This window comes from Hyperolius riggenbachi, chromosome 4 (genome assembly GCF_040937935.1).
Source record: "Hyperolius riggenbachi isolate aHypRig1 chromosome 4, aHypRig1.pri, whole genome shotgun sequence".
Classification (NCBI taxonomy): Eukaryota; Metazoa; Chordata; class Amphibia; order Anura; family Hyperoliidae; genus Hyperolius; species Hyperolius riggenbachi.
The window spans coordinates 467,858,973-467,871,823 of NC_090649.1; positions in this window are offsets into that span (position 1 = coordinate 467,858,973).

A 12,851-nucleotide genomic window follows, 5' to 3' on the forward strand; every position below is an offset into this window, starting at 1 on the left:
CAGAGTGGCCTGTACACGCAGATAGACACCCAGTGTAACAAGTTACAACTCTTTACTGCACAGATATATCACACACCCCCATTAGGAAATGCAGCTTACTTAGAGCAGAGAGGAATACAGAATGGAAATCACAAAACCATAGAGACCAATACAGCACATTACAGACAGTGACATCTAGTGGCTGCTTTACTATACTGTAGTAATAATGTTTCTAAATCTAACAACCACTACCAACTCCATGCATTCTTCCCTCCATTCATCTATCCCTCCACCACCTCATTATATCCATCCCTCCCCTACCAACTCCATGCATTCTTCCCTCCATTCATCTATCCCTCCACCACCTCATTATATCCATCCCTCCCCTACCAACTCCATGCATTCTTCCCTCCATTCATCTATCCCTCCACCACCTATCCCACCCTCTGCCTATCACCCCCTCATTATATCCATCCCTCTCCTACCAACTCCATGCATTCTTCCCTCCATTAATCAATCTCTCCACCACCTCATTATATCCATCCCTCGCCTACCAACTCCATGCATTATCTTCCCTCCATTTATCTATCTCTCCACCACTTCATTATATCCATCCCTCACCTACCAACTCCATGCATTCTCTTCCCTCCATTTATCTCTCTTTCCACCACCTCATTATATCCACCCCTTTACTACCAACTCCATGCATTCTTCCCTCCATTACTAACTCCATGCATTCTTCCTCCATTTATTTATCCCTCCTCCACCTATCCTATCTGCCTAATGCCTGTCATCACCTCAATATATAAATTTCTCCACTATTGATACTTCCATGGCACATACTTCCATGGAGCAAAGTGGCCTGTACACACAGATAGGCATCCAGTATAACAAGTTAAAACTCTTTACTGAAGAAAACGTGCAGAGATAATCCTACACCACCATCAGGTAATGCAGCTTACTTAGAACTAAAAGGAACACAGACAGGGCCGGATTTGTACTTTTTACCGCCCAAGGCCAACTATACCATCTGTATGGTTGTTATCTCTGTGTGCCCCAATGAGAATTCTTTCTTACTTTCCATCATTGGTGTCACAGACAATAACTATTTTAGTAATACGTGTATAGATTATAAGTTATGTTTTGAAATTCTAGGTTATGTTTGCCATCTCATTAATGATGGACCCATTACGTCACCATGAGAGTTAGGCTGATGTATACCTGCAGGATAGAGCTTACAGGTCTTGCAGTGACGGCACAAGTACAGGACAGAGAGTTCAAAGGTTAAAGCTGTTCTTGTAGATAGGCATGACTGCATAGAACAGCTTTCCTGCCCCTCACTGAGCCGCCCCCTAAACTTCTGGTGCCCTAGGCCATGGCCTATGGGGCCTTGCCAGAAATCCGGCCCTGAACACAGAATGAATACAGGAAATCCCAATACCATGGAGATCATCACCACACTTTACAGCCAGTGACATCTTGTGGTTGCTTTACTGTACTGCAGTTTAAAGCAATCCTGTTGATACTGCCAACAATACTGTCCCCACATGAAATTCTAACAGCACAAAGAAGCTCATCCAGCGCCCACTTGGGAATTCTTAATCTCTATCTCATTGTGCATTCAGTCCCCATCCCCCCCCCCCCCCCCCCCATGACCATTTAAGCTTTCCCTATGATTCATACTCCCATTTGCTTCTATCATCCCAGCTTTTAGAATGTCTCCATAATAATTTGTATGTCTCCCTCCCCTTATCCATCATGATTCCCATCAATTCCACAGCGATAGCAGCAGCGGGATCCCTCCCGTCCAAGCCTTCATACCAGAGATTTATCAGCGAACATATTTTATTTTTATGGCCATCATAAAGAGGAAGAGTTTTCATCTTGAAGTTATCTCCGAGACATGTACAATATCTGCAGGACCTTGTTCCCTAATGTAAACTCCTGTGTACACTTATTAACTTGCAGACACTCCGCAGAGAGCGATGGCAGCCAGAGACATAGATCAGGAATAAAGGTTCAGCTGGCTCCCCTCCAGGTACAAATGTAGAAATAAATGGCTTATGATAAGGCCCGAGTCATAATAACTTCTGTTTGGTCTGAACGTTGCATCTGTCAGGCCGGGCTTTAAGAAGCAGAGCCGCGTCTGTTGCGTCTCTATTAGCTCCATGTTCTATTTCATGTTGAGTCAGTAATAAGCATAAACGGACATCTTAGTCATATGAACTGGAGAACAAGGCCGGCGTGTGAGGCTTGAAACAACTTTATTGAAATCAGTTACGGGAATGACAAATACTATTTGTTGAGAAGAGTGTTGTGTAAGAGAAACATACTTGATCATTTTGGTAAGATGGCTGCACTCCAACGCACTCCGATGCTTCATTAAACCACAATTTCAAAAAGTTTAAAGTAAATATGAAATGAAGGGAGAAAAAGTATTTTTTATTTACCTGTGGACAGTGGCATAGCTACTGTTCATCATGAGGGCCCTCCCCCAAAACTTTAATATTCACACCTCTTCCCTTGAGTCCCCTTAGTGCCCTTCAGGGCCTTGGGGCCCATCTCACAAGAGTCATAAAACAAATGCGGCCATCATTGTCTTCGCACCCATAACAAGTGTGGCCATAAAAACACCTGATCTGAAGTAAAGTATGCTCTGTCCCGGCAGGAAGTTCAAACAGTAGAGGGCGCTCTACTGTTTAATCTTCCCCTAGACAGGAAGAAGGGAAGCATGCCGGAGACCAGAGCGGAGACGGAGAAGAAGAGCGGAGACACGGGAGTCGCGCCGGCGGAGCAGGTAATGTATGCGGCTCTATTGCGTCGGTCGTCGGGCACTCGAACGCCGCTAGCGATGCGCTCTTTACACGCGGGCGATCGACGGTTATTTTCCACACGCCGTGATCGACGGGATCGGACGGAATGGATCGAAATTCGGCGTGTAGCGTGAACGATTGGCAGCAGATTCAATCCCAGTGATCGAATCTGCTGTCGAAACGGCGGCATTCGGGCCAGTGTATGGCCAGCTTTAGTCGGAGAGCTTAATGGCTTGTTTGCATAGAGATAACAACTGGAGTTTCTCAACTCTTCCTGTACTGGAAACAATTAGACTGATGTATCTGATCTTAATGTTTTATTTCTTAGCTGTACTACACATACAAATCATAATATCATCATTTTTTTTTTCACTTCAGTGTCTCTTTAAGCTTTATTACACGATCCAGTGAAATGATGCACAATGTAAAGCTTTGAAACCATGTTATGTACTCTAAATAAAATATATTCAGTTTATATATATATATATATATATACATATATATATATATATATATATATATATATATATATATATCATCATCTCCAGCCTGACCAAATCTATAGTCACTATTACTTAAATAGAACCTGAGGGAGGGCAGATGGGACATGGAGGCATGTTCCCTACCTCATGACATGCCTCTGTGTCTCCCCCCCCCCCCTCCCCCACTGCCCTCTGCCCACCCAGCACTGCACTATAACCCCCTGAAATTAGCAACAATAATTGTTGCTATTCCAGAGAGTAATGGTAAGAGAGGGATTCCCTGCTCAAAACACCCACTAGGGGCATTCCTGCAGGCTATCCCCAGCTGCCATTGGGCAGCTCTCTCTCCCTGGCCACGCCCCCTGCCGCTCCCCTGCCTTCCTGCATGCTGGGAGAGAATCTATCTCTCCTTCCAGCATCGTGACCCTAGCAGGCAACCAGAGCGGCAGAGAGCGGCGGGGATGGCGGCTACCTGATCCGCCCAGCCCCCTGGCTCAGGTAGCCTAGGTTTTTTTTTTTTATTTTAAAACCCCACCTCGTGCTTTCTTTAAAGTGTACTTATAGGGGAAAAAAGAGCCCCAAATGGCTGCTCACCTCAATAGAGCGAAGCCTCCAGATAATCCAGAGGCCAACCCGTCCTCCTGCACTGGGCCATTCCAGCTCTGTACTTTCCGCAAAAAACATTGACAAGGGCTCACACATATGCAGTAACACGGACTCAGTCATGGTCTGCTTTTTGTGCCGAAGCCCAAGCGGGTCCGTGCTACTGTGCAGGTGCAGTGTGGCCTTGCTTCAGGGCTCTCAGTGGTAAAACGGCCTAATGGAGGAGTACGGGGGAAGCCTCTGAAACATCCATAGGCGTTCCTCGAATGAGGTGATTTTGGCTCATCGTGCCAGCCAGGTAGCCCCTGAGTTGGGGCGATGCTACAGCAGTAATGCTATAGTCAGGACCGTTTCTTGGGCAGTGTGGGTGGGGCGACCGCCCTGCCGCAGACCGGCAAGTAGAAGAAGGGAGGCACAGACAAGGGGACATAACCGCTCGGTGGTAAGGAGCTGGTGACGCGCAGTGCAGCCAAAGAAAGAAGAACACTAGCACAATCACCTTCCTTGACTCCTCCTGGGCTGGCTGCATCCGACGTCAAGTCATCATCACGTCACCACTGAGTGATAATGACACCTGATATCCTGTAGAGGTACTGCAGGCTGTCAGTGCGTGGCGCCCATGGAGGAGTCGGCTTTCCGGGCTCTCTTCGCCTGGGTGTTCTCCTGATTCCTGCTTCCTCCTGGATGAGCGATTGAGCGGCTGATCACTAGTAAGTAGGCAGATCTATTGTGACCTGTGGCTGTTTGACTGTCATTTAAAGAGTAAGGGTTCACGAGTCCCTGGGGGGGGGGGCGCAATTTTGACACCTTCTCCCTGGGTGCAATTTAGCCTACAAACTGCCCTGGCTATAGTGCATCCTCCATGCAAGGGTAATTCGGTGTTCCTGCGACACTCTGAGAGAAGAAGTACTTCTTATAAGTACGTGTACACATGTATTTTAAACATTACTGTTTTTCGCAATAGTCGTTCTTTAAAGTGCTGTGATTTATAAAGAATTGCTTATTTTCTTTCTGTGCTGCGTTTCGCTGGCCTGATGAAGCTGTCACGGCCTGACATACAGCTTGCCTTAACTCAAAACATACCTAATAACGCCATTTACGTGATTTATACAGGATTACAGGGCCCTTTCAATAATACGTCCCCTCTGCTCGCACACTACAAATCCTCAAACAAAACCATTTTCTCAGTCGCTTCCACATGTGTGCCCATCCACTCGCCCCAAAATTACACGAAATTACGTTTCCGTAGGCAAACATGATTCGCAAATCCACTTACTTAACTTCTCCGCGACTATGAAAGGGGCTCTAAGAGAGGAAGCCGGGGCTTCGAGGTTAAATCATTTAATAAGTCCGTAATGAATTAGCCTCTGTGTGAGCTTTTAATTTCGCCTGATTGCATTGTGTCATGGGGTGATGTCATCGTGGATGAAGCGGAGGTCAGTCTCACGGGCCTGGCGCTGCGCAGCGAGATAGGGGCTCCGGGCTCAGAGACAGGTCACTGTACGTTGTACTTACAGCTTTAAGCCCTGGAATGCAGTACTTCATTCGGACTCAATGAAAGGCCCCTTGGGATGACATATAGCACATCTGGGTTGATTCATTGCAGATTTAATGGGACTTGGTCTTAAAATACAGAAATCCTTGACTGTCTGAAACAAGCAAGAAAACTTTGCACAGTTAAGTTTTTTTTTTTTGTTTTTTTTAAACAATTTTTTTTTTCTACTTTTTGAAGCTGAACTTTTAAATTAACGAAAATGAGCACAAATCACACCAACCGTAACAAAATGAGGATAGCCTTTAAAACAAACATGAACTTAAAGCGGATCCGAGATGAAAAACTAACTATAACAAGTAACTTGTCTATATATCTTATCTAAAGTTTAGATGGTTTACACAGCAAATCTAGCTGCAAACAGCTTTAAAGTGGATCCGAGGTGAACTTTTACTCATTGCATAATTGTGTCCCTTTCCTATTGTTTATAGAGCATTCCTCAAGTCAAATACTTTTTTGTTTTAATACTCTAATCCCATATAAACTAAATAAACCACGCCCACAGGTTTTCAGAGAGCCTTGGCAGTAGCAAGGGCTCATGGGAGCTCAGTCTGGGCAGGAGGAGGAGGAGGTGTTACTAGCCATTAATTTCAGAGGAAGAGGGGAGGAGAGAGGAGGGGGGATTAGGTTTTTTTCACAGGCTTAGTAATCAAGATACAGATAAGCTTGCCTGTGTGTAATGTTTACAAACAACATGGCTGCTGTCATTGTATCACAGGAAGAAATAATCATTTTCTATTAAGTTAAATGTGCTGATACTGTATAATGAATTAAATAAGGAGCTGCCTGGTGTTTGTTTTCTTTGTCCTTGCATTTCGGTTACATAAGGGCCTTTATTCAATTCCCCTTTACTCCCTAAAGTGAACCCGAGGTGAAAATAAACTAATGAGAGAAACAATTGTATTTATGCTCTTACTCCTAAAAATGACTTTTTTAGATTCCCCAAGGCTTTATTTTATCGTTAAAGCAGGATTGTCAGCCACAGAACCAAATTCTATTTAAACACTGCAGTGTGTTTAAAATGCTGCCAGAAATCTCTATCTGCAAATACAAGCTCTCCGATCTATTCAGAAATCTCTCTGCTGTTATTATATTTTCTCAGTCCCCCAGGCTCTTTTCTGTGCCATTGCCAATGACCCTCCCACCTTCCTGCTTCTCACTGATTGGCTGAGCAGACTGCTGCCTAGCTGAAACATGATCCTATGCTCACTTGTGTTTACAAGCAAGGCTGAGGGGACTCAGCGATTGGAGGAGAAAAGAAAAATAGTTGAGGGAAGAAACGACATCAGGATTTAGCCTCAAACTGTGGGCAAAAGACATGGTTCCCACCAGGAACAGAATTCTTTTCATTTACTATATAAAATTCACTGAAATCAAAAGTGGACAGTACAATACATCTGTTATGTAAGTAGATCAAGTATTTATCTACTTATATGTATGTTTTTTTTCTTCCCCTGGCATAGTATGGCTAATCCTCCTGCTTTAAACATTTACAAAGTAGGTTGAATGTTTTGTTGCCTCTGCTCAGTGGCAGTCTATTCCGTGTCCCAGAGTCATAATACATGAAATATTGACATTTTTTTTTTATCTCTTTCTGCTCTTAGAAAATGTATTCTACCAGGTAAACTTTTATGGCTGTAACCTGCTTATCAGTAATGTTTGCTATATTCCCTGACAAGCTGTCACTTCCATGCCTAAAAATTAACTCTTTCAGGCAGCAAAATACAACAAGTAAAAAAGCCTGGTTATTTATATGTTTTGCACTGTACATACACATGTTTATCATGTCACACGTTGCCTCAGGTACACACAAGAAAACCTGTAATGAGAAAAAGTTCCCCTGGGGGGTACTCACCTCGGGCGGGGGAAGCCTCCGGATCCTATTGAGGCTTCCCCCGTCCTCCTGTGTCCCATGGCGGCAGTGAAAATTCTCCCCGAACTGCGGAGATGTAAATATTTACCTCCCAGCTCCAGCGCAGGCGCAGTATCGGAGATAGGCGGAAATAGACGATCGGTGTCGGGCCGCTCTACTGCGCAGGCGCAAGTCTCCTGCGCTTGCGTAGTAGAGCATACCCGACAGAGATCGGCTATTTTCACCTATCTCCGTGCGGAGAGCCACAACAGCGCCCCCTATGGAGCCAGGGAAGGTACATATATCAAGCCTTGTTGGCTTGTCGAGCCCTGGATTGCGGGAGACTTCGGGAAAGCCAGCGCTGCATTCCCTGCAGCTACAGGGGAGGGGGAAGCTTCATTGGGACCCTGAGGCTTCCGCCTACCAAGGTGAGTACCCCCCAGGGAATGTTTTGTTTGTTACAGGTTCTCTTTAATTTACTACTAGGTGATATATATTTTCACACCTTATCAAAAATACCTTTTAAGTCACCAGCATGCAAGAAAAGGCTAATCATGATTTTGACAGTACTTTTTTCACCTACTTTTTCATTTGCAGAGTGCTGAAAATTTATTTTGAACAGAAGATGAAAAATGATCTTCTAGGAGAAAACATAGTTGAAACAGTGAATTGAATAAGGGCCATTGGACCATTTGCAATTACTTTTTCTCCTGTGTTTTCTCCTAGGAGATCATATTCATATTATTTTTAAAATAACTTTGAAGCATTTTACAATGGAAAAAGTACCTAAAAGTTGGTAAAAAAAAAGTACTATCAAAATTATTTTGATTATTTTCTTGCTTGCTGGCTGTGGGTTTAAAATGCATTTTATGATAATGGGGTTGATTCACTAAACTATGATAACTCAAATATCACACCTTATCAAAGATATCACACCTTATCAAATATATCACACCTTATCAAAGTTAACACGCCTTATCAGAGTAGCATTATTCAATATACTTTTTCTCATACATTTTCTCCTAGGTGATATTTTCACATCTTATTATTAATAAAATGCCTTTTAACCCACCAGCATGCAGGAAAATACTCAGAACAATAAGGACAGTAATTTGTCACCTTATTTTTTGTACTTTTTCAATTGCAGAGTGCTGAAAAGGTATTTTAAGCAAAAGATGAAAAATGATCTCCTAGGAGTAAATTTAGGAGAAAAAGTGAATAAGATTGGGCCCAATGTCTTAATGCGTCATAACTGACAGAACCACATGTAGGCCCATATGCAATTAACTTTTTCTGCTTAGTCATCTCCTAGGAGATAATTTTTCATCTTCTTATTATCCACTTTAAGACTGCGTCATGCCAATGGGCGTGAACGCAGCGGCTCCCCCAGGACCGCCTAATGGCGATCGGCGGAATGTTCAGGGGGAGTGTTTTGCAGGAGATTGCGCGTGCGCTTGCATCCCCCGATTGCGCAGTCTTCCAGAAAATCGGCGAAACCACCGTCTTTTATTACTGTGCAGTCCTGTGATCTAAGGCAGAGCTGTACTGGGTGACACGGCTGTCCCCTCCAGAGTCAAAACAGTGATCGGTTGACAGCCGATCACGCTGATTGGCTGGCGGGGGGAGATAAAATAAACAAAAAAAATATGTAAAAATAATAGAAAATAAAACTAAATATAATAAAAAATAAAAATATTTATATTTAGAAAAAAAACATTGGGGGAGCGATCAAACCCCACCAACAGAGAGCTCTGTTGGTGGGCAGAAAGGGGGGGATCAGTTGTATGCTGAGTTGTGCGGCCCTGCAGCGAGGCCTTGAAGCTGCAGTGTCCCAATTTCAGAAAAATGACCTGGTCTTTAGGGGGGTTTAACACTGCGGTCCTCAAGTGGTTAAAATAATTTTTCAGCACTTTGAAATTGAAAAAGTACTAAAAAGTACTAAAAAGTAGGTGAACAAGTACTATAAAAATTATGTTGAGCATTTTCTAGCTTGTTGGTGGTTTAAAATGCATTATATTGGCAAGGTGTGAAAAAAATGACCTATGAGAAAATTCAAGGGAAAAACTTATTTGCATAGGCATGGTAGTGTGGTTGAGCACTTACCCAAATAAACTACAGCGCACCAGAAAATATTAATTTTTAAAGTGTAACTGTCGGGCATAAAATCAAAAATCAATTCTTTATTTTGATCTGGTAAACAAGTAATAAGGATGCTAACCAGGCAATCCAAAAGTTAAAATCACTATTACTTTTCTTGTTGATAAAAGATCATTCCCCAGTTTACCTGACTCTTATTTGGTACACAAAAAAGAAGTTGCAGGGCATGCTGGGTTGTCCTTTTTTGCTCCTCTACTTCCCCTCAGACTTAACTAATGCTGCCTGATTGGCTGAAGCCTCTTTCCCTCCTGTTTATCCTCCCATACCTCGGTTCCTCTCTGATTGGCCAATATTTCTCATGCTGAGACAATGCACTTTCTATAGTGAAGGGCAGGCAATGCATACACAATCAGGCAGAGGAGAGTAAGGGAGGAAATGACATCAGGATTGGCTTCAAAATAGCCATAGTTAAAATGAGAAATGCTATTAAAGAGGAGCTGTTAGGTATAGGGTCTCAGAGAAAATAAACACATATATCAGTAGCTAAAGATTGGCTGTACTTACATTACATATGCATTTCACTGTCCACGTTTGGATTTCACAGAATTTGTATATAGTATATACAGAGAATGATGCTCCTGACAGCTCATGGCAGGCTCCATGTTTTTCTGTCAAATGTGTTGTCATGTCCTGCCTGCTTCCTGATCACAGATAAGCTTGTACTTGAATAACACAGTGTGCAGTGAATATTAATGAGCCATGTGGCTAGGAACAATAGCTGACTCCTGCAGTGTACTCTGCCCGAGATTTATCAGTGCTACGCGATTACAAGCTGCTGTAACATCTCATTAGCAGCCGAGGGGAGAGCCCCAGAATGCTTTGCAGTATGGTATGCGGCTTGCGGCTTCTTAAGAATAACAGACTTGCTGATAAGCACACATCAAAGGTAACTGAGATTTTTATCTGCACTAATTGCTTTTGGGCTTCCTTCTAAACTGTTTAACACAGGAGAATAGAGGTTTAAATTAGCTTCTGCAGCCTGACAGTTACTCTTTAAGGATTCTCTCTAATTTTACTGTAAAAAAATCACTAAAATCAAAACGTAGACAGTGCAATACATATGTTATGTAAGTAGAGCAAGTATTCATCTACTTATATATGTGTTTTTTTTCTGACATAGTATGGCTGACAGCTCCTCTTTAAATGTGTATATTTTTAACATTTATCAGTTGCAAAATGTATCTTCACTCAGTTCCAAAGGAATTTAAAGCAAACTTTCCACTGAAGATTATGACTTAATCAAAGAAATAAACTATTTAGTTATATTTTATTTCCATACAGTTTCAAAGAATAGATTTTTTTTGTTCTTTTCAATAGGCCATAAATAGCTAAAACATCCTGATTATCTATCCTGGAAAAAAAAAAGACAGAGAGAAGGAATCCTCCAGAAGTGTGTTTATTATTTTTGGGAATGTGCCAGGATACCCCTTTAAAAAAGAGCTACATTTTGCTGACATAAATGTGTCAGGGAGCATAAAATGAGCTTTTTGCTTCACAACAACACATCATTTCGGAGTGACTGGTGACCCTTTTCGGGCCGCAGAGAAATCCAGAGATAATATACTGTTGTAAACACTCAATGGGGATATAGATAAAGATGGAGGGACTGGCCCAGTGTTTATCAACCTCTTAGCCCCCGAAAGACAAATGTGGTTTGCAAGGAATGCATCTGACAGCCGGTTACCTGCTCCCGTGACACAGAACGGAACGATCACGCGCCAGGCCTCTGCAAGGATACTTCATGAGCCGGGGCGATTGCTGAGATTTTTTAGGAGTGACTCAATAAAAGTCCAAATCCGCTAATAAAATTTTGTTTTGTTCTGGACATTGTGGAATGGGATTAAAACATTATTTGGAGTTAAATTACTCCCTGTAACCCGGCAAGAAATATGTACTTAACTTGCTGCCTGTGGGACCACTTACCTCTGCTACACATCCTTCTGCAAATGTAATATTGGGTACCGTATACTGTATTTGAGATTTAACCCCCTAAAGACCGCATCCCGCCAATGGCTCCCCCAGGACCGCTTAACGCCGATTAATCGACGACGACCGCCTGACGATTGGTGTCAAGTCCTGGGGGTGTGTTTTGCAGGCGATCGCGCATCCCGATGCTCCACTCCGTCATCAGTCTCCCAGCGGCGATTGACCATCTATTTACAATGTACAGCGCTGCGGTCTTAGGCAGTGATGTACTGGGGACAGCCATGTCACTCGGCTGTCCCCTACAGAGCAACAGGAAAGATCGGCTGTCATAGGCTAATGTCTATGACATCCGATCGCGGTGGGAGGGAGGGCTTGTTGTTTAAAAAAAAATACGTAAATTTATTTAACAAAAAAGACAAATAAATAAATTAAAAAAAACAGTGGACAGTTTAATAAAATATATGTCATGCACAGGGGCGGCGCCAGGGGGGTGCAAGGGGGTGCTCGAGCACCCCCTAGAATTGTCCAAGCACCCCCAAAGCACCCCCTGGAGTGAACTGACTTCAGGCATCTAAAAGACGCCAAGTCAGTTCACACAGCGGCAGCACGGAGCAGCAGGCAGGTCTACGGTAAGATGGCCGCCCGGAGCCCTGCTCTGCAGACTTCGAGTCTGCAGTGCATGGCTTCGGGCGGCCATTTTCCCGTAGCCCTGCTCTCTGCATGCAGGCAGGAAGTCTCGTCGTGACGTCGGGAAGGAAGAGGATCGTGGGCGCGCCACAAGGAGGTCGGGACAGGAGGTCGGGAAAGAAGGTCTTCTGGCTGTAGGTGAGTAAATGGGTTTTTCTTTTCTTTTTCAGGTGGTGCTTATTGGGGTCATATCTTCTACGGATTGTGCATATTGGGGTCATATCTTCTACGGATTGTGCATATTGGGGTCATATCTGCTACGGATTGTGCATATTGGGGTCATATCTGCTACGGATTGTGCATATTGGGGTCATATCTGCTACGGATTGTGCATATTGGGGTCATATCTGCTACGGATTGTGCATATTGGTGTCATTTCTGCTACCGATTGTGCATATTGGGGTCATTTCTGCTACCGATTGTGCATATTGGGGTCATATCTGCTACCGATTGTGCATATTGGGGTCATATCTGCTACCGATTGTGCATATTGGGGTCATATCTGCTACCGATTGTGCATATTGGGGTCATATCTGCTACCGATTGTGCATATTGGGGCCATATCTGCTACCGATTGTGCATATTGGGGCCATATCTGCTACCGATTGTGCATATTGGGGCCATATCTGCTACCGATTGTGCATATTGGGGCCATATCTGCTACCGATTGTGCATATTGGGGCCATATCTGCTACCGATTGTGCATATTGGGGCCATATCTGCTACCGATTGTGCATATTGGGGCCATATCTGCTACCGATTGTGCATATTGGGGCCATATCTGCTACCGATTGTGCATA